Raw genomic sequence first — 24,087 nt, 5'->3', positions numbered from 1 at the left:
TGGCTGATCACTGCACAGACACGTGTACCCTTAACGTAATTCTCGGGGAGATTCAGCGTGACACTGTGTGACAAGGCTGACCCTTTGAAATACAGGTACAAAAGAAACGGGAAGAAAGAGTGAGAGAAATTTGTGGTGAAAAAGTACAACAGGGTTTGCCAGCACCCCCTGCCGGAGCCTCGTGGAGCTTTAGTTTTTTTTGGCTCAACAAACACTCACAAGGCCCGGTCTGGGAATCAAAACTGACATACATACATACATACATACATACATGATGGCTGTCCACTCGTGATCCAGGAAACCATTGCTGAACTTCAGGAACATTGTGTACACTAAGACTAACTTATATTCTGCATTTGAGGCTCTGTTCGTGGCTAACGAGCCCAGCTCTTGACAAGAATACACAACTGCAAACATTGCAGACCAAGCTTTCTCCATTCACTACACCAGCCGTGCGCTTTCGAGCAGCACGCTAAAGTTTTTCATACAAAATAGTGCTCTCCCAGAAGTGTCGACCACCTCCTTAATCTGCTTTCTCCATCTGTGGCCATGACAGGCATTGCTCTCCCAGTCAGTGTCCTGCATTTCACATGCCTTTAATGAGGACTTAGGACAGTCCTTAAATCGCCGGCTCGATTTCTGCCGGGGTCTCTTTCCATTCACAAGTTCTCCATATAGCATATGCTTATATATGTAATGGAATAGTTTGTATAAAACATTGTGCGGAATATATTATATGAAATTCGTGAGTAAGGCCGGAACAATGCGAAATAAATCCAAGGCAAATAACAAGAAAACAGGCATATGGGGGGTACATCGATTAGCTTGACCCCCAGTGCTCAACAGGTGCATATCTTATTGAGTCCGAAAGGAAGAAAGGAAAAGTCAATCTCGGCGGAATTTGAACTCAGAACTAATACGAAATATCGCTATGCGTTTTGTCCATCGTGCTGACGAGTCTGCCAGCTCGGCGCCGGTGGATTCATACGTAGTCGGGATTATCTTTTTTGTTCCAGGCAGGAAGACACAAACATACACGCGCTCACGCGCAGACATGCCTGCGCTCGCACACGCGCACACGCACGTACACACACAAACATACACGCGCACACACACACACACACACACACACACACACACACACATACACACGCACACACAGACTCTCTCTCTCTCTCTCTCTCTCTCTCTCTCTCTCTCTCTCTCTCTCTCTCTCTCTCTCTCTCTTTCTCTCTCTATTTCTCACCCACACACATATACGCCGTACTTCTGTCAGTTTCCGTCTACCATATCCACTCACAAGGCTTTGGTCGGCCTGAGGTTATGGAAAAATACACTTGACGAAAGTGCCACGTAATGGAACGGAAACTGGAACCATGTGTTTGGGAAGCAGACTTCTTACAACACAACCACTACTACGAAAATATTTTGTTCGAAAGTGAAAATCGTAGAACTTAAGAAAAATGGTGACAGTTATTATATAACAAGACCCTAATAATATTTCAAGATAGTCCGTTGGCAGACATCTTGAATTATCATTATTGATAATGGAAGATAAAATGCTTTTGGCCTGGTAGGTATTATGTGTCTTATGAAATGTTGAGTTGAGAACTACAATGGTCGCTTAAATAGAAGTTCTTTTGTTGAATTTAAAGTGGTCACGCAATATCTTCTGATCCGGCAGCAATTGACATTTGTTCCATATGAAGATGACCTCAAACAGGACCAGTATATACGACCTAATGACGTAAAGAGCACTTGGTAAGTATGAGAAATTAAGTTATAACATTACAGGAAGACGAACAAGGATTAATGATTAAAAGCCGCAATGAGTATATATATGATATTCATTGAAAATATGATTGCAGTTTGATTTATATAATCAGATGTTAAGTAGCAACGTTAGAAGTCCACAACTAATTTATCATGAAATGCCCCGACAACAACATCAACAACAACAACAACGTCAATAAATACCATCACCTGATAAATTTTTTGACAATGATCGAATTCATTCACGCTGTTGATTAATGTATCCCCTTTCACTATCAACATATATTTTACAAAGACACACACACACACACACTCATTCACACACACACGCAGACACACACACACACTCATTGACACACACACACACGCACAAGTACAATCGCACGCGCACACATATTTGTGTCATATCATCATCATCATCGTTTAACGTCCGCTTTCCATGCTAGCATGGGTTGGACGATTTGACCGAGGACTGGTGAACCAGAGGGCTACACCAGGCTCCAATACATATACACACATAAATATACACATATTTTTATACACGTATATGTGGGTGTGCCTGCACCCGTGTACGTGCCTCTGTGTGTGTGTGTGTGTGTGTGTGTGTGGGTGCGTGTGTGTGTGTGTGCGTGTGTGTGTGTGCGTATGTGTGTGTATGCATACGTATATAAGTAAGTCACTAGCAAGCCTTAGAAGCCATATGAGACATTATCAGCATTGGAGAGAGCAAAATTGAGACTTTTCTTAGAATGAAACCGGTCTCGAAAACGGTCTTTTCTCGGTCACAACTCGATTACATGTATGTATGTATGTATGTATATATGTATGTATGCATGTATGTATGTGTAGGTGTATACATTCATACATTCACATATATGTACACACACACGCATACACACACACATATATATATATATATATATATATATATATATACATATACACATATATACATTATACAAACGTTTCACGGCTGAGTATACGCAATACGTTATTTCCAACCATTTTATTGTCACTGATTAATCGCTTTGTTAAATAGTTAATATTAGCATCTCGATATCACAACAGTGGAACGGAATCGTTTTGATGTCTTACTGCAACTCTAGTCACAGAACATTCTAAAAGACACGACCTCCCCTCCCCTGCCAACGACTCAATCATCTTTCATACGCCATTTCCACAAAAGCATTGACTCGGTTGAATTAAAAACTGGTCATTTGGGAACAAAGCATGCTTCACTTGGTCATCGCCGTTATAAGTCCACCGTTAGTTTTTCCTGACCCAATTTCACAATAATTTCCCCTTTAACATTCTCCTACTTCAAACATTCAAATATATCACACATACGCACACACACACACACACACACACACACACACACACACACACACACACACACACACACACACAAGTATGCTACGACGCACACGCTAGCGTTGTTGCATTATTCTCATTTCTTATCATTAGACCTCGACCATGCTGGGTTATCGTCCACGGTAAAGAGTTTCCGTTGATTATATCGACTCTATAAACATGTCTAGATAGATGTGGGGATTCTTATTTCAACATTCTAGAAATGCCGAGTGGGTAGAATATTCGCCTGTGAAAGTATCGGGTTTAAAAGCTACGCTGCTATAAACACACGCACACACACACACAGAACGCACACGCCACCCACTTATGCACATATGAATAAAGAGACCTAGGTTGCCAGATATTTAGCTTCCTCATTTACCAAAAACCAACCGCAGAGAGTAGGCTGCGTTGAAGTAACATCGAGGAGGAGCACTCCGTCGGTTACGACGACGAGCGTCCCAGCTGACACGACAACGGAACAGCTTGCTCGCGAAATTAACGTGTAAGTGGCTGAGTACTCCACAGACACGTGTATCCCTAACGTAGTTCTCTGGAAGATTCAGCGTGACACATAGCGTGATAAGGCCGGCCCTTTGAAATACAGGTACTACTCATTTTTGCCAGCAGAGTGGACTGGAGCACCGTGAAATAAAGTGTCTTGCTCAAGGACACAACCATCGCCGGGAAACGAACTCACGCCCTTACGATCGTGAGCCCTAACCACTAAGCTACGCGCCTTCACAGAAGTAACATAAAAACAACGTTAATACCGTGGACTCAGCATTATTTTTGTGGCTGGGTTCCAAAGGCGGCGAGCTGGCAGAATCGTGAGCACGCTGGACGAAATGCTTAGCAGTATTTCGCCCGTCGTTACGTTCTGAGTTCAAATTCCGCCGAGGTTGACTTTGCCTTTCATCCTTTCAGGATGGATAAATTAAGTACCAGTTCAGTACTGGGGTCGATGTAATCGACTGGTCACCTCCCTCAAATTTCAGACCTTGTGCCTATAATAAAAAGGGTTTTGGCTGGGTTCCAACAACGGCCATGGCAACAAAGTCCACCCGTCACACTTCTCGGCCCGTTTATTGCCACTAGATACATTCCAGGCCAGTGTCTGGAATGAAATCGTCGATATATACATACATATGTACGATGGACTGCTTACAGTTTCCGTGTACAGCAGAAGACACGTGCCGAAATTGCCATGCAGTGGAACTGAACCCGGAACCATGTGATTGTGAAGCAAGCTTCTTACCACGCAGCTACGCCTGCGCCCACACACACACACACACACACACACACACACACACACACACACACACACACACACACACACACACACACACACACACACACACACACATATATATATATATATATATATATATATATATCAAGATGGAGGTAGATAGAGATCGATACATTTCGATATCTATAGCAAAAGCATCGGACATCTTAGATAATGGCAGAAGACGGAGCAACAGCACACACAGCCGAGGCGTTGGGGGATGCGCCTCTTAACCAGGCAGCCATGACGTTGTGAAGAACTCTCGCTGTGTAAATGCTGCAAAGAAGCTAATGTTTAAAAGATGACTAATGGTGGAAGGAAGTCGTCTTTCAGATTTCTTTGTGACTATAAAATTAGACAGAGATCAAAACGATTCCTCAATAGTAATGCGAAATCGAAATGCTGATATTGGTCTCTTTAACAAAGCATCTGATCTGTGATTTACACACACACGAACGCGCACACACACACACACACACACACACACATACACTCAAACACACACACACACATACATACACATATACGGATATATAAAGGAATGTATGCATAACAAATCGCCACTATAATCACGGACGAAAGATATATATACATATATACACACACACACACATATATGTGTTTATATGTGAGTATATATGTATATATATGTGTGTGTATATGTTTCGTTCGTGATTATATGAATATACACATTTATATGAATTCCTATACAAACTACATACACACTTACACACACGTACATGTGTGCGTATATCAATAATATTTTATTTATAATTTCCTCTTTATATATACATATGTTTGTGTGTACATATGTCTGTGTGTATATGTATATTTATGTATATATATATATATATATATATATATATATATATATATATATATATATATATATATATATGAATAAATAAATAAATACATATATATATATATATATATATATATATGTATATAGACAGAAGAGTCAGAGAGAGAGAGAGACAGAAGACAGATGAGAGCGTGCCACTGATGAACATGGTGTCACGTATTGACGCATACGATGTGTTATTGCCCACGGTCATTTCATAGTCACTATTTAAACAAATGCAGACACATAAAGTAATTTAAATAGTAATATTTTGTGATTTGATAGTTTGGGAAGTTTTAATGTCAATAACGAATAATCTATAAGTAATTATCGAGAATTAGAGAGTAACTATTATCTACCGGACATATGTACACCAACTCCCACAAATATTATATCATTATATGCCTGTATACATACATATGTGTGTGTTTGTGTGTGGGTATATATATATATATATATATATATATATATATATATATATATATATATATATATACGTCTATAAACAGACATATATATGTATATGTGTATATATATATATATATATATATATATATATATGTATATATATATATATATATATATATATATATATATATATATATATATATATATATATATAAAAGTGGGTATGTATATATACACATGCACACGCATCTATATATGTATACATATGTATACTATATATATATATATATATATATATATATATATATATATATATATATATATATATATATATATATATATACATATCCATATTCATGAATATGCACCTATATATATGTATGTGTATAATATATGCAAAAGATATTTGTGTGAAAATTATTCAAAGAAATCGCAATGCGAACTATATATGGTATAATATGATTCGCTGCAAATAAACTTTCGCTAGAAACATCATATTTTGTTTAAAGTTACCAAATTAGTCATCAGATGACAATAAAGCTGTCGTCTGGAAGAAATATCGGTCTGTTTTTACATGTTGAGATAAATCCACGGTTGCAGCTATAAAAGATTGTTTTTACTATCCTTGTATAATAAGGAATTACTACAGAAAATAAAATGCGTGTAAGTCCACCTAATACCACGATAATGTGAACTTGTGGTATTTTTGTATTTTATGTATTTTATCAATTGGTCAAGAATTTTGTAAATATGACGAATGGTTAATTTTGTTCAGAATCAAACTCCTTAAAGTTGACATAAAGTGCATCATTTCGCTTTCTTTCTGTGTGGTTTGCATCGTTCGAAAGCTGTTCTCTTGAAATCAAAATCAGAATAAAGATTTTACAAGTTTCAAATGAAATTGTTTGGTGTTGCTGTTTTTCTCTTTTCTGTGTGTTTGAAGGAAAAATGTATACAGGCATACACGCACACACATACATATGTGTGGGTATATGTGTGTCTGTGTATATATACATATATATATATATATCTTTATACATATATATATATATATATATATATATATATATATATATATATATATATATATATATATATATATATGTGCATGTATATAGATATGTATGAACGTGTATGTGTGTGTATGTATATGTGGAGGTGCAACGGCCCTGTGGTTAGGGCAGCGGACTCCGGGTCGTAGGATCGCGGTTTTGATTCCCAGACCGGGCGTTGTGAGTGTTTATTGAGCGAAAACACATAAATATCCACGAGACTCCGGCAGGTGGTGGCAGCAAACCTTGCTGTATTCTTTCACCACAACTTTCTCCCACTCTTTCCGCCTGTTTCTCTTGTCCATGTAATTCAAAGGGGCCAGCCTTGTCCCACTCTGTGTCACGCTGAATCTCCCTGAGAACTACGTTAAGGGTACACGTGTCTGTGACGTGCTCAGCCACTTGCATGTTAATTTCACGAGCAGGCTGTTCCGTTGATCGGATCAACTGGAACCCTCGTCGCTGTAACCGACAGAATGCCATGTCATATATATTATATATATATTATACGTGAGTTAAGACCTATAACAACCATCTAAGAGATACTTGTTTCCACTGGTATATTACCTATATTTAATCATGAGCATTATTAGTGTTAATGCTCATGTATGATAGGTAATGACAAAAATAAGATAGAGTTTATCAATAGTCAAAGGAAAACAGAAAATGGAGATACAATTAATGAATAACAATTGATTTACATAAATTATCGTTTATTAATTAATTATTTACCAAAGGACAGAATCTCAACTAACAGCTGTTTTTATTAGCGTGTTTCTCAGTTTTAACCACCACCACAATAATAATAATAATAATAATAATAATAATAATAATAATAATAATAATAATAATAATAATAATAGTAATAGTTATCATTGTAGGTAATTAGTCATACCAAATTGAGTCACGAAAATTAATCAGAGTAGAAAATAAAATAAAATATAAGTAAAAAGTAAAAGAAGAAAAAAAAAGAAAAGAAAAAGGAGAATGTAGAAACGGTGATAATCATCCGGTGCTACATGCTTATCCACTCTGAAACATTCGACCGCAGCACCAATTGATTACCACCGTTCTTACTTTCTCCTTCTATTTCTTCTTTCTCTTTTTACTTATATATTTACTTTCCGCTCTGATGAAGTTTCGCGATACAATGTGGTATAACTAATTACCTACAATTATTATTATTATTATTATTATTATTATTATTATTATTATTATTATTATTATTGTGGTAGTTAAAACTGAGAATCACGCTAACAGAAACAGCTGTAAGTTCAGATTCTGTCTTTTGTAAGTAATAAGTGATAATTGATGTAAGATATTTTCTGTTTTCCTTATATACATATTATATATATATACATATCAGGACTTATTATCCGTAAGCCTAGTACTTATTTTATCGGTCTTTTTTTCCGAACTGCAATTTCTTAGGTCCTTCTGTTTTTAGTCCCCTTAGGAGAAAAGGTAGTAATTTTTGTGATTTCTTAATATTAGTTGTGTACTCTATAGAAATGTTAAGTTACGGGGACGTAAACCCACCAACATCGGTCGTCAAGCGATGGTGGGGTAGGGGAAAAACCCAAACACATACACACATATATATATACACGACGAGCTTCTTTCAGCTTCCGTCTGCCAAATTTACTTACAAGGCTTTGGTCGGCCCGACGTTATAGTAGAAGACTCATGCCCAAGGTGCCACGCTGTGGGATTCAACCCGGAACTATGTGATAGGCTTCTTACCACATAACCACGCATGCGCCTATATATATAACAGTTTCGTCAAGCAAAATCTATTAAAAGGTGTCTCGCGTCTCCTCCACACAAGATGCAAGACTAAAAGTCCCACAAGGGCACATGTTACAAAGTCCATGTCTCAAAATGATGTCCCGCGTTGGAACCTCATTTTACGATATAGATTAAATTAACCGCCAACAGGTCTATTTATATATCTATCCCTTACAGCACAGACATGCGTAGACACACAGACACTGAGAAGTTAAATGTGTATCTTTTTCCCGCTGATGATATGCTTATGTCGCATAAATGTAAATTTAATGTTTATTGAGTATTAATTGAAACGGCAGTAAGTGAAGATGACCAATTTGCTGTCAATATTAAACATTTATTAATTCCTAATCTCCATTTTCTTTTTTTCCTTTAAATGAATATAAACTATGTTTTTATATACACCTATTAATTAAAGAAATTCATTCCCCGAAAATACTAGGTATTGAACCAGTATTTCCTTCATGAGGTATTGAACCATCTCTTCATGAGGTTTACACATCCTCTAATTAAATATAGATATACATATGATGTGTTTATATATGCTTATACATACGCATATGAATTTATATATGCATATATATGTGAATGGGTTAGTGTTTTTTGCAGGGAGAAAAATTAGAAGATACACCGATGAAACAATGGAAAGTAGTAATACGAAGGTATCTATTTAGCATAACACATTGAAAACACGTAAAACTATCTCCCTTGCTAAAATGTAAAGTAAAAACATAAAGACGAACGCAAGTATAACTAGAGAAAAAAACATATAACAGAAATCAAAGCTAAGCGGTAATTGAAACTTCAATAATAATAATAATAATAATAATAATAATAATAATAATAATAATAATAATAATAATAATAATAATAATAATAATGATAATAATAATAAGAGGAAAATGATATAGAACAAAGTATGTTTTAGTGAACAAAAGAGAGATGGAGAATAATATAGGAAAAAGAAAGACAAAAAAAATCTATGAACAAGCTAAAACAATCACCTACCCTGTACAACCTCCGATCTACTAGAGAGAAATTATTAAATGTCTAGACTAAATTGACTATAACATTCTACAGTGCCGTTGTTTCTCACAAAATATTTCGAAAATATTCCATGATAATCAATAGAAATAGCGGGGAGAGGATATGACAAGGTGTTCTAATTTCCTTTATTACTTGTTAGTTTAGGTTTTGTTATAGTTTTAATATATTATTGTTTGGACAATTTATTATATTTTTATACATATTTTTTCCTGTTTTTCACTTTATTTTCCTTGGCTTCTGTATTTCGGAAATTCTATAATTTGCTACGATTTAGAAGCTATTTGATATTATATATATATATTATACATTATGCTTCTCTTTTTTCTTGTAACAATAATTACATACATTGCACGTCTTTTTACTTCAGTCTTACGGCTAAAAAGAAAGAAAAAATAAACGGAAAAGATTCGAAAGTGTATACATAATACGAAAGACTCACACACGCACAGAAGTGAATAGACTTATGTATATATCTATATACACGTAAGTCTGTATAGTGAAATCATTTGCTTGAATCGTCTCGCACGCTAATTCATGCTTGTGCATGCTGCTTATATATGTATACGTGTGTGCATATATGCATATGTATTTAAATATGTATGTATGTATGTATGTATGTATGTATGTATGTATGTATGTATCTATCTATCTATCTACCTACCTACCTCTCTCTCTCTCTCTCTCTATCTATCTATCTATCTATCTATCTATCTATCTATCTATCTATCTATTTAGCCATCAATCAATCAAACCGTTCATCCATCAGTTCATCTATCTATACATCTATATATGTATGTATGTAGGTATGTATGTATGTATGTATGTATGTATGTATGTATGTATGTATCTATCTGTCTATCTATCTATCTATCTATCTATCTATCTATCTATCTATCTATCTATCTGTCTGTCTGTCTGTCTGTCTGTCTGTCTGTCTGTCTATTTGTCTATCTATCTATCTATGTTTGTATGTTTATGTATACATATATGCTTTTATACGTGTATGTGCGTGTCTATGTACTTCGATTTTTAGCTTCCCGTTTCTTTTCCCTTTGTGTCAGAATTCTGTCATTTGTAATGCGCAACTGTGGTAGAGATTGACGGTTTTGGACATGCTGTTAAGATCAACTTCATTAACACTTCTCTCTTGAATTGGTATTTCGGTGACGTTCTTGAACTGTTCATTGATACAGTCGTTTTGGGGTCATAAAGATTTTGGTGTTACAAACATTTATGACAATGAAATCCTACTGAACCATGTGGGATGTTATCACGATAAAGTTCGAAATAATAGAGTCTAATGCATGAGTTGCCGAACAGAGTGAGACAAATCGATTTTTGAGTGGGAATCGCGATTGTTTCAACAGTTTATGCTCGCTAGCTAAAAACGAGAGGCGAAAATATCGATTGTATTGAAGTGAACAAAGCCAAACAATCAATGTCCGTTTCCGGTTGTACGTGCGCCTGTACGCATGTGTGTCTGTGTGATTGTTTGTGAGTGTGCGGACGTGTGTGTTTGTGCGTCTGGAATTGTAGCTGCGAATGTATGCTGTATGTTATGCAGTCACTACGTTGATGAATTTAATAGATTCTGCAGGAGACAGACTGATATCTCTTGCATAAAAGGTAGTGATGCAACCAAAACAGAAACTGTATTGACGAGATGGGTTTTCCAATTAGAAGAAAGCTCTTTCGCAACGAATCCCCGTTTTATGGTTTCTTTTTGGCACTATATGCTGCATTCCTTTAATGTTCGATTGAACTTGCAGTTATAAAAGCTAAAGTTCTCTTGAATTATATCCCACAATCTTTAAAAAAATGTAAGGATTAATTGGTCACCAGTTTAATCTGAGGTTAACTATGTCAAGGAAGTACAGGACGGTTAATGACAACCATACATCTGTCTGCTCTGCGTTGTGCCGGAGTTCGACGACGACGACAACAACAACAACAACAACAACAACAACAGCAACAACAAGGGTACTAAAGCTGCAGCACTAAGAAGGCAGGTGAACAAGATACGTCGGCTAATCGACAAAGTCTTCCAGCCCATGTGGTTCTGGGTTCACTCTCATTGGGTGGAACCTTGGGTAAGCGTCTTTTATTATAGACTCAGACCTACTAAGGCCTTGTGAGTGGATTTAATAGAGGGAAAGCAGAGAGAAGGCCCTCGTATATGTATATATAGGTATATATAGTTGGAATTTACAAAAAACAAAACAAACGACGATGACGAGTGTGTAAACAACAAACAGATGTATTAGTTTAACGCTCGGAAGGTGAGAAAGTCTTTTTCGTTTCGAGCTGACGCTCTTCGACAGAAAGGAACACACAAATAAGCAGAGAGAGAAAATTTATACATATATATATATATATATATATATATATATATATATATATATATAATAAATAATTCCCAAAATGTTTTTAATTTCTTGTTTTGATATATATATATATATATATATATATATATATATAATAAATAATTCCCAAAATGTTTTTAATTTCTTGTTTTGATATATATATATATATATATATATATATATATATATATAAATATGCATATATAGAAATATATATATATATATATATATATATATATATATATATAATATATATATATATATATATATATATATATATATATATATATATATATATATATATATATATATATAAACATACACACACATATATCTGCAGGGATTTGGGTCAGTGTTTGTACCCACTACCGCTTGACAACAGGTGTTGGTGTGCACACTAAGCGGTTTGGCAAAAAAAAAAAAAAAAAAAATTAAGAAACCGATAAAATGAATATCGGGCTTAACAAAAAGTAATTACGTGAATTTGTTCGACTAAAACATCTTGAAGACCGTGCCCCAGCATGGCCACAGTCTAATAACTTCAAAAAGTAAGGTATAAAAGAAAAACAACAAAACAATAAATATCAACCTATTGTAATGGAAGACAGTAGAAGCTGATAGTTAATCAAAGATATCGTGGCATTCCGTCGGTTGTGACGACGAAGGTTCCAGTTGATCCGATCAACGGAACAGCCTGCTCGTGAAATTATCGTGTAAGTGGCTGAGCACTCCACTTAATGTACTTCTTGGGGAGACTCAGTGTGACACAGAGTGTGACAAGGCTGGTCCTTTGAAATACAGGTACAAGAGAAAAAGGAAGATAGATTGAGAGAAAATTGTGGAGAAAGCGTACAGCAGGGTTCGCCAGCACCAACTGCCAGAGCCTCGTGGAGATTTAGGTGATTTCGCTCAATAAACACTCACAACGCTTGGTGTTGATATCGAAACTGCTATCCTACGACCGCGAGTCCGCTGCCCTAACCATTGGGCCATTGCACCTCCACATCAAAGATATACAAAGAGACGACATGATCATTTCAATGTATTTTGGGTGATCGGAGCAGGAGTGGAGTTAAATACCGGCAAAAACAAATCATTGCAAAAGAAGAATGTACAAAGACTATTATGTGTCAAAGATTCGAGGCAACAGAAAGTATGATTACGTCCTGTCACTCAAAGATTTTAAGAAATGATATGTTCGTGGACTTAAATAGCTAGCCATTGTCTGGAATTATAACAGCTATTGTCTATTAATTGTAAGAAAACAAAGAACATTGTAGAAAATTAATTCTAAATATAACAAATACTCAGAAAAATAGAAATAAACAAAGAAATTATTGTAAAACCTGAATGACAACAACAAATATAAATTGGTTGCGAAGGAGAGACAATCCACTGGAGTAGAAGATCATGTTGATTGATATTACAAAAAAAAAAAGAGAAACCGAACGAAGAACGTATAATAAAAATGAAATCGGAAGAACTTAAAGAACTTCTTAAAGACATGGGCCGGTAAAGAATAACATCTGGCGTTGTTCCGAAATATTCCGGACAATGTAACTGTACGTATATATATATATATATATATATATATATATATATATATATATATATATATATATGTATATATATATATATATATATATATATATATATGCATACGCACATAAACACATACATACGTATATACGCACATATACATACGTAAATACATACATACACACATATATAAATATACAGACACATAAAGACATGTATTTATACATACACATATACATACATATATACATACATACATACATACATATATATATATATATATATATATATATATATATATATATATATATATATATATACATACTCACACACGCATACACACACACGCATACACACACATACATACGTACACACACATACATACATACATACATACATACGTACATACATACGTACATACATACATACATACATACATACATACATGCAAACATACATACATACATGAAAACATACATACATACATAAATAAGTGATCAATTACTCGGAAAACGTCTCTTTTTTAAGAAGGGAAAATCGTTGAACATCCCATAGAATCAATGACTTCATATCAGAAGATACTAAAATGGTAAAAAAAACCAGAATGGTGATGCACCTAAAGAATATTCATTGGTAACAGAGAGAGAGAGAGAGAGAGAGAGAGAGAGAGAGAGAGAGAGAGAGAGAGAGAGAGAGAGAGAGAGAGAGAGAGAATGGGGAGGAGCGAGATTTGATCAGAATATATTTCTTTCTTTTAGATCTCAACAAATCCGATAGACAACAGAAGAAGCCGAAGACACAGACATGATAATTTTGGTGGCTGCGTAAACGGGATTTGCTGCCAACACTATAGAATCTGAAAGAAATTTAGTCGGAAAACGATTGGCATAAAAGTTTCAGAGAATTACAATTTCATTACATTGATGGAAGCAGTTGTGTTGGCAATCCGAAAAAGAAAAGTCTATTTGCCAGACAGTATGCTCAACTAGTCAAAGAGAATGAATATATCTCCTGTTAGTTGTACAAAATCATTTGAACGTTTATTTAAATCAGATTGAGAGGGGGAAGGAGAAAGAAAGAAAAAGAATGAAGGAAACATAAGGAACTCGAAATAGCGATATCTCATAAAAACTGGAAGACTACAAGAGTGGGGAAAAACAATACCCGATAATATTAAGTGTATTAAGAATTATAGAAAGAGATGCAGAGAAATATGCAACAAATTACCAAAAACTGTGCATCATATTGCAAAACAGCTTAAGTTAAAGTGCAGGAAATAAAAAAAAATATAAAAAATAAACTAAAAGTACCAAAAAAGATAATAATGGAAATGTTGAAGATAGAAAACTACTAAAAAGGATAACAAGATGGTGATGATGATGGTGATGCTAATAATATTGGCCCAAGGCCAGCAATTTTTGTTGGGAGGGTGGATATCGATTATTTCAAATCCAATGTTTGATCGATATTTATTCGATATTTATTCTATCGTCGCCGAAAGAGTGAAAAGAAAAGTCGACCGATGTGGAATTTGAATTCAGAATATATCATAACGGAAGAAATACCCTTAAGCATTTTGTCCGACGCCCTGGCGGTTCAGCCAGCTGCACGTCCTGGTTAATTCTCTCTACCATGAGTGAGAGACAAGAAATCCTTGGGTAGGGTTCACCCTATTATATCCATACAAGTACTTGCCTGGTCATCTGTTTGATCGACCCAAGAGGAACGGAAGACAAAGTTGACATCGACAGGTTTTGAAGCCAGAATTAAAAATCAGAAGAAAGGTTAGACTGCGATTTGTCTGTTCTGTCGATTCTTCCATCCACCTCCCGATAAGGATGATGATGATAATAATAGTAATAATAATAATAATGATAATAATAATAATAATAATAATAATAATAATAATAATAATAATAATAATAATAATAATAATAATGATAATAATAATAATAATAAAAGGTTTAGTTTCGTAAAGAAATGTAACACAGAAACTGTCTATATGAAGGAAAGAAAGTATAAAGTGAAAAACGAACCTAACTGGAAACAAATTTTAGATATGGTTAAAAAGAAAAAAAAAGAGCAAACGAAACAAAGGAGAAATTCGAAATGGAATTCCAAAATATATCGAAGAAAAATTATAAGAAAGATCGCTTCATGGCCGTAAGGCTCTAATGAGAGGAAATAAGCCAAAATGAAAGCCAATAATAGCTATAAAGCTCTCGGCTAAAATCGGAAACAGATATCTGTTTTTAGCTGTGCACCACCAATACCACGTCTCAAATAATTTAAAATTATAAAGAACTAAAATATTAACGTCAAGTGCAAACTGAACAAATGGGACGAAGGGCAGAGTCGATCAAGAGAATCGTTTGAGCGTCGAGTAAACGCTTTGTTGCGGTATTTTTCATCGATTCCTCGTGTTCTAAGTTTGCGATTAAGTCAAGACATTCCATCCATGACGGTGTAGAAAAATAAAATCCTTGTCAAGAACTGGCGATGATCCTTAGTATCGGTTCTACTTATGTCTCCCTCAGAATCAGCTGTGTTGCATGGACAAAATCATTTTAAGGAACATTTCACTGTTTAGTTTTCGTTCACTTTATTTTATCGCAGACACGTATTTCATTATCAAGACTCTGTGATTGTTTATATTATTTACATTTGACGGATATTTGTCCTCATCTTGTTAACACAATGTTTCATCTGATATACCCTCCTGCCTTCGTTAGGTGTCTTGGGGAAATTTCGAACCTGGGTTCCCATTCCTAAGGTATTTTTCAATGTTGTCGTTGTTATTATTATCATTATTATTGCCCTAGAATCAAACTCGGAATCATGAGGTTAGTAGCCCGCGCTCTTAACCCCATATGCCCGTGGGCAATTTTGAAGTGAATTTTAGGGCTTATAAATCTAATATTTGCCTATCGTTCCTTAATACCGGTTCCCATATGCTATTCACATCTGCGCTCGGTCTGCTTAGGAGGTTGTTGTGTCCTAGCATATGTGCTGCTTTTAGTTTTCGTATTTTCCAGTGGTGTTCTCTCTCTATTATTTAATGTCTGTCAAATGTAAATAATGTAAATAATGTACATAATTCCTCATTTCTTAAATATAGAACAAGACACTGATAGGTTATGATGCATCATGATCATGATCATGAACATATGATTTCTTTCTGATTTAGGAACGGTTTCGAGGGAGGTGGTGCCAATCGATAACATCGACCTCTCTTCTTGACTCCATCATATCAACCTCGGAGGAATGAAAAGCAAAGTCGACCTCTGCAGGATTTGAACACAGAACGTAAAGAATACAAAGAACTATCGCAAGACGCTTTAACCACTTATTCATCATTAACGCATCGGACGAAATGCTTTGCGGTATATTTTCCGGCTTTTACTTTCTGCCTTCAAATTCCACCGAGGTCGACATTGCTTTAACGAAATAAGTACCGGCTGAATATTGGGGTTGATGTAATTACCTCGCCCCCTTTCCTCCAAATTTCAAACGTTGGGCCTATAGAAGAAAGAATTATTATTATTATTATTATTATTATTATTATTATTATTATTATTATTATTATTATTCTGAGAGACTCGGATAGTTCTTAATTACTGGTTATTCTTTGCTTGAAATTAGGCAATAAGAAATCACCAAAGGTTTCAAGTAGTGCCTTTTCTTGTGACTCAAAGAGACAATACTCTCCTTAGAATGCGAGCTGTACACAATAAGGCTGTCTTCTGCATCACCTCAGCTTCAATATTTTTACTACGTTTTTCAAAGCTGTTGGAAACTGCTCCGAATGCTCCAGTTACCACCAGTATCACCATTACTTTCTTCATGACCCATAACTTTCCTTTCTCTCCTCCGCAGTGGCTGATATTTCTCACATTTTTCTGTTTCCTTACATTTCCCCCACGAATCGCCTGGTATTGCAACGTCTATTATATCCACTACTTTTCCATCTTTATGGATGATCACAATATCTGGCTGTCTCACCTCTATGACTTGGACGCACTGAATGTTAAAAGCCCAGAGTATTTTGTAATGTTCGTTTTCCATTAACTCCCTTTGGCTTGTGTTCATACCATTGTTTGGCTCTCTAGGTTTGCTTTACCACACAACAGCCAGTGGACATATCTGTCCACATACTTCTCCAGTGGCTCTCCAAAACTGACCATGCAGAGGATTCTCTTCAATCTGTCTGCCGTGCTCTCTTTGTATTTCATTCTTGCCCTTTTCTCCTATCATGCGCTTCATCACCTGTTCTTTATTAACTGTCTTTAATAGTTTTTCTGTGCTGCTCTGTATCTGCTCTACTAGACATTTTCCACAAGCCACACAGGCCGTACTTTCCACTCTCACCTACCATTCAATTATATAATACAGGCAATAGAAATCTCTTCCTGCGCTGCCCAGCGTTTCAGGGAAATCTGTATCCAGACTATTTCTCAGTAAGAGTAGCCATCTTGTAACAATCCTCATTCAACGAGTTACTCAATATCTGAAGCTGATTCGCAACAGCCTAAACGGACGTTGAATCAGCTGGTAACATGCACTGGCCTTAATCTTTGTGGACTTATCGTTCTCAGGAACGAGTTACAAAGCTAACTATTAACGATGACAACTGCACAGTGGAGGGAAAGTGTAACCATAGCACTGACTGGGTTACGTATCGCTGAAAATTTTAGATCGAGATACTCAGCCAAAACATTCCCGCTAGGAACAAGCGAGAGCAATATAATAAGGAATAAATGAATTACCAATCGAATGCGAAGGAACTGAAAAGAAAGAATTATCAACATTGTTGTTCGTCTGCACCCTTTTAACTAAAGAAGAAAACTTGTTTACAAATATGACGGTAGTGGTGGGGTTTCATCCCTTGGAAACAATGTAACTATGGTAACAGAAAAGTGATGGTGTAAACATTCATAAGAGACGGTTAGAAAGAATGAAGAAAACTTACCTAACTATGCCAATCCATGAGGACATGGATGTCAAGGTTAATCCATCGGATATTGATGTGGAGATCACCAGAAAAGGAAGTTGTGTCCGTTTATCAATTTATCAGTAGCAACGGGCAACAATTTATCTAAATGAAACAGGAAAAGAAAAATATAATAATAATGATAATGATGATAATAATAATAATAATAATAATAATAATAATAATAATAATAATGATAATAATAATAATTATAATAATCAGAATGGTGTTAAGTTGAAATTTAAAAATATCTCTACATTTATTCGATTGTTAAGAACATTTTTTTACGGGGATATGGTTTTTTTTTTCATGCCATTTGTGAAAATCAAGCATTTTTGGGGGAATTAATAATTAAATGGTTACAAACTTTTGACGACTGAAATTTGCATAAAACAAATTTAGCTAATCAGATCGCTTCTGTCCCGTTCTGAGAACCATGCACACAACAGTGTAACCTCATTCTAGTAAACCTCGTTCTTTGTTTATCGTTTGTTTTCGAGAATCGATATTATGAAAATCACAACTTGTGATCATGAAACAAAATCATGAAAGATGCAAACACTTATGGAATGGCCTGGATCTCCGTCAGTTGCGACAACGAGGTGTTCCAGTCGAAATCGACATAACTGCAAGTGAAATTAACGTATAAGTGGTTGAGCATTCCACAGACACGTGTACCCTTAACGCAGGTCTCAGGAAGATTCAGCGTGATAGAGAATGTGACAAGGCTGGGCCTTTGAATTACAGGTACAGCACATTTTGCCAGCTGAGTGAAGAAACGAGTAATAAAGAATCTTGCTGCTAGTAATCGAACTCACGACCTTAAAATCGTGAGTCGAATATCCTAACCACAAAGCGAGGTGCCTTTTCATTAAAGAATAAAAGAAAAGGACGGCAAAACGTAATTGTTACCCTGACCCCTACTCCTAAACTTAACTCTAATAATAAACTGTAAACTTCATATTAAACCCTAAATCCAAACCTACGCTAACTCTATTCCTAAACCCTAAACATATCCCTAACTTTGAACCTTAATAAAATCCTGACCCTCATTTCAACTGTTTTCCATGGGAATCTATACAAAGGACATATTAACTGCGATCATCTGCTGAGAAGGGTAGATGTATTGGTCACAATTAGTTTCTCAACAATTGAGGGCACTTCCGTAATTCGGAGAGAAAATAAATCTGATTGGCTAAAAATACAAAAAAAATTGCATTCGTTAAACGTTCGTTAATTTTTTTTTTTTGTTATTAATTTCTCTCAAAACTCTGGTGATTTTCGTAAATTGCCTCGGAAAATTACATCGTGTGGAAACGTTCAATACAGTATGTCAAATCGGAAAGATTCAATCTCTACAATGCTAGGATCACTGAAGATGCTTCATAAGAGATGCATGTATATATATATATATATATCTTTGCACATACATATATATGTACATATATATACATTTACATATATATACACACATATACATACTCATATAGATGCATACATACATATATGTGTGTGTGTGTGTGTGTGTGTGTGTGCGCATAAAACCAATAGCCCAGGAATTACACACACCGACGACATAAAAAATGGCACAACTGCTTACTACACATATATTACATCAATGATTTTCAATACAATAAATAAAAAACACCAAACAAACAAACAAAAACAAAAACAAGTCAAAACGAAATAGTGCACGTTATCGATGCGTTGAGGATAGAGGGGGCTGGCATCGGGAAAGCACACGATCGAGAAATAAAAATAAAAAGTCCCTGAAGAAAATAGCTATAATGATCCTAATAATGATAATAATAATAATAATAATAATGATAATGATAATAATAATAATAATAATAATAATAATAATAATAATAACGATAATAATAATAATAATAATAATAATAATAATAATAATAATACCAATAATAATAATAATAGCAATAATAATAATGATGATAATAATAATAATAATAATAATAATAATAATAATAATAATGATAATAATAATAATAATAATAATAATAATAAAAATAAAAATAATAATAATAAAATTAATAATGATAATAATAATGGTAATAATGATAATAATGTTGAGGATGTTGAGGTTGAGGTGGAGGAGGAGGAGGGGTGGGAAGTAGACGATGATTATGATGATGATGATGACGATGTTGGTGGTAATGATGATGACGATGATGATGATGATGGTGAGGATCATAATGATGATGATCTTGATGATGATGATGATGAGGAGGAGGATGAGGATGATGATCCTTTCTACTACAGGCCCATATTTGTTATCTAATTTGACAGATGACCTTTCGCTAATAGAATTTCTGAATTTACGACTAATGAAAATCCGAAGAAGAAATGGAAAGAAAAGCATCCGAAAATAATATAAAAAAAACAAACAAACAAATATGCAGTGATCGATATCAGTTGTATAATGTATTGGAAAGTTCGATATTTCTATTCCACGCTGTACCATATATACCGAAAGATAGCTTAACTCTTCAACCTACATTTTCCAATAAATATTACTTGCAATCGATTTCCCTTCGACAATTCTATGTTCCCGAATTTCCCAGTTTCCCAATTTAGCGTTTCAAAGTTTCTGGTTATAGGTCCGCGAGCAATATGTGTGCGCGCGAGTGTGCGTATGTTTGTCCCTGTGTGTACGTGTGTTGAGACACGTATGTATATGCACATAAATACATGCGTACATATATACGTGTATACATGTTTATCTACTTCCAATAGATATGTATATACACACAGACAGACATAGACACAATAAAGACACGCACACATATACATGTGTAAGCCTGCAGATATTGTAAGCCTGCAGAATGATCTAAATGCAATATATGAGTGGGCAGAGCAAAATAATATGCAGTTCAATGCAAAAAAATTTCAAGTACTGCGCTACAAGACCACAAGTACCTCCCAACTGGCATACACAGGGCCTGGAGGTACTGCAATCCCAGAACCACAAACAGTGAGAGATCTGGGCATCAACATGTGTAGTGATGCATCATTTCACATGCACATTGTCAAGTTGACAGCAAGGTGCAGACAACTGGCGGGGTGGATACTGAGGACTTTCCGTACAAGGGATCAAAAAGTCATGTTGATTCTATGGAAGACATTTGTTCTGAGCCGCCTAGACTATTGCTCTCAGTTGTGGTCACCACACAATGTTAAGCGGACAGCAGAACTCGAGGCAATTCAGCGGCACTATACAAAAAAGATCGCCACAGTCCAACAGATGAACTACAGGGAGCGACTGAAGGCACTAGGTCTCTACTCCCTGGAGCGCAGGCGGGAGAGGTATGTAATAATATACATATGGAAAATACTGGAAGGACTGGTGCCAAACTTTGGTATCAAGTACTACAGGAATGCCCGCACGGGTCGCCACTGCATGGTGCCAAAGGTACCGTCCACTGCATCTCACATAAGAACGAGATACTGCAGCAGCCTCGGTTTCAGAGGACCTCAGCTCTACAATGCCCGGCCAAAACATTTGAGAGACATGCAAGACATGGATGCGGAGGTCTTCAAGACAAAACTTGACGCTTTCCTCTCCACGATACCAGACGAACTAATGGCTCGTAATGAGACGCAGTTTAGGGCAGCTGTGTCAAATTCTCTTATACACCAGATGTGCCATCAAAACTCTTGATTGGACCATGTCAGGTGGGGGAGAAGAGCCATGCAAGGAACGTGAAAATCACGGTGGTGCACCAGCATGACCGCAGCCACTTGGCTGAAACACATAAATAAAAAAAAAAAAATATGTACATACATACATTTATATATACAAGGATAATATAACATATATGTGTCTGTGTGTTTGTCTGTGTAATGATAATATATCACAAGGATGGAGGACAACAGGCTTTAATGGCTGGTCACAACATTTGTTTCTGCACCGTAGCCAGCTTTAAGTTTCTAAGTCTATACTCAAAGACAATTATAGAACATATTTTATGACTATTGTATAGTTGAACGCTGCTCAGCAACAGCCGTGGGTGGGCGCTTCATCAGCCCAGAATGCGATTAATTCCACTTGGACACTACTGAATACACTTATATCCAACAGATATACAGACACAGATACACACTCACACACACACACACACACACACACAGATCCACACACGCACACACACACACACACACAAACTCACTCATACGCACACGCGTTGTGACATCATGGAACAGTGGATAAAGCTGATTTTGAAGAGAAGTTAAAGATTTATTCCTCGGAATATATATATAGATATGTGTGTGTGTGTGTGTGTGAGTGCGGTTGTGAATGTGTGAATGCGTGCACGAGCTTCTGTGTAGGTGTCTTGATGCGTGGCTCACTTATCTTTTAAATATGTGTATGTATACGTATTTATGTGTATATATACATATATGTATGTATATGTGTACAGGTACACACACAGATACAAACGCACACACAAACACACACACAGTCACATGCACTCACTCACACTCACACAAACACACACAGTCACACATACACTCACACAAACACACACACAGATACACACACAGACACACACACAGACACACACTCATACACACACATTCACACACACATTCACACAAACACAGACACACACATGCTCACACACACATAAACGCACACAAACACACACACTCACACGCTCCCACACACACTCACACGCTCCCGCACACACGCACACACACACAGAAACACACTCACACAAACACAGACACACAGACACACACTCACACACACACACTAATACACACACAGACACACACAAGGTTTAGTGTTAACTATGGGGAAAACAGCTCTCAGTACAATCATAGAGATCAATAATCGATCAATAATGTATTCTAATTTTGCCACGTTTGTTTCTTCCTTCTCTGAAGTTCCTCTGAAGGAGCAGAGAATCTTCAACATCTATTGGTAGAACTCAAAGTACCAAGAAACTGGCTCGACCAGAATAAAATGTATGTATGTATGCATGTATGTATGTATGTATGTATGTATGTATGTATGTGTGTATGTCATCATTCAGTTTATTTCAAGATGTCTTGCCAATAGAGAAAGAACCGGTCTCTAAGCTAGATCCAAGGCTCATTCATTGGAATTGCAACATCACCAACAGGGTATTTTTGTTTGTATATATGCATCTGTTTATGTATGTGCAGTTTTGCATGTTTTATGTATGTATTCTCAATTATTATAAATCTTCCCCTGAGTAGGGAACCGGTTTCCAACAAAGAAACAAGACTCCATCTTTGGGATGTAGTTAACACAGGCAAATTCACATTTGGAACTTGAGAAAAGTCTTGCATATTTTTATTGTTCCACTTACAGATTGCACTTGTAATGTACGAATCAACCGGTCGATTTCTCTTTCTGTAAATCCCAGTTTATTCAGATTCTCCTAGAAGCATTTACTAACAAAACCTAATGCTCCAATTATTGTTGGTATGAATATGAATTCATAGTCTGGATAAAGAAGCTGGAGGTTTCGAAGCAGTTGTCCATAAATATCCTCGTTTCTTTTCCTTTCAAAGAGATATTTATATCAGCAGGGCAGCTAACCTCTATGACGGCACATACCTTTGCTTCTCTGTCCCAAACAACAATTTCG

General features: G+C 35.8%; 1 protein-coding gene across 4 annotated transcripts in view; it reads right to left on the bottom strand.

Moving 5' to 3' along the window:
- The window catches only part of LOC106876232 (core alpha-(1,3)-fucosyltransferase), a 706,231-nt gene that overhangs the window by 584,641 nt on the left and 97,503 nt on the right, over positions 1-24,087 (bottom strand). For all 4 annotated transcript variants that reach the window (XM_089353038.1, XM_089353039.1, XM_089353041.1 and 1 more), the window contains exon 2: positions 18,428-18,553. The gene's annotated coding sequence lies outside the window, so the exon portion shown is untranslated. The remainder of the gene's footprint in view (positions 1-18,427; positions 18,554-24,087) is intronic.

Source organism: Octopus bimaculoides, chromosome 5, assembly GCF_046866305.1.
Source record: "Octopus bimaculoides isolate indiv1 chromosome 5, ASM4686630v1, whole genome shotgun sequence".
In the NCBI taxonomy this organism is placed as follows: Eukaryota; Metazoa; Mollusca; class Cephalopoda; order Octopoda; family Octopodidae; genus Octopus; species Octopus bimaculoides.
This window is presented reverse-complemented; position numbering and strand designations above follow the sequence as displayed.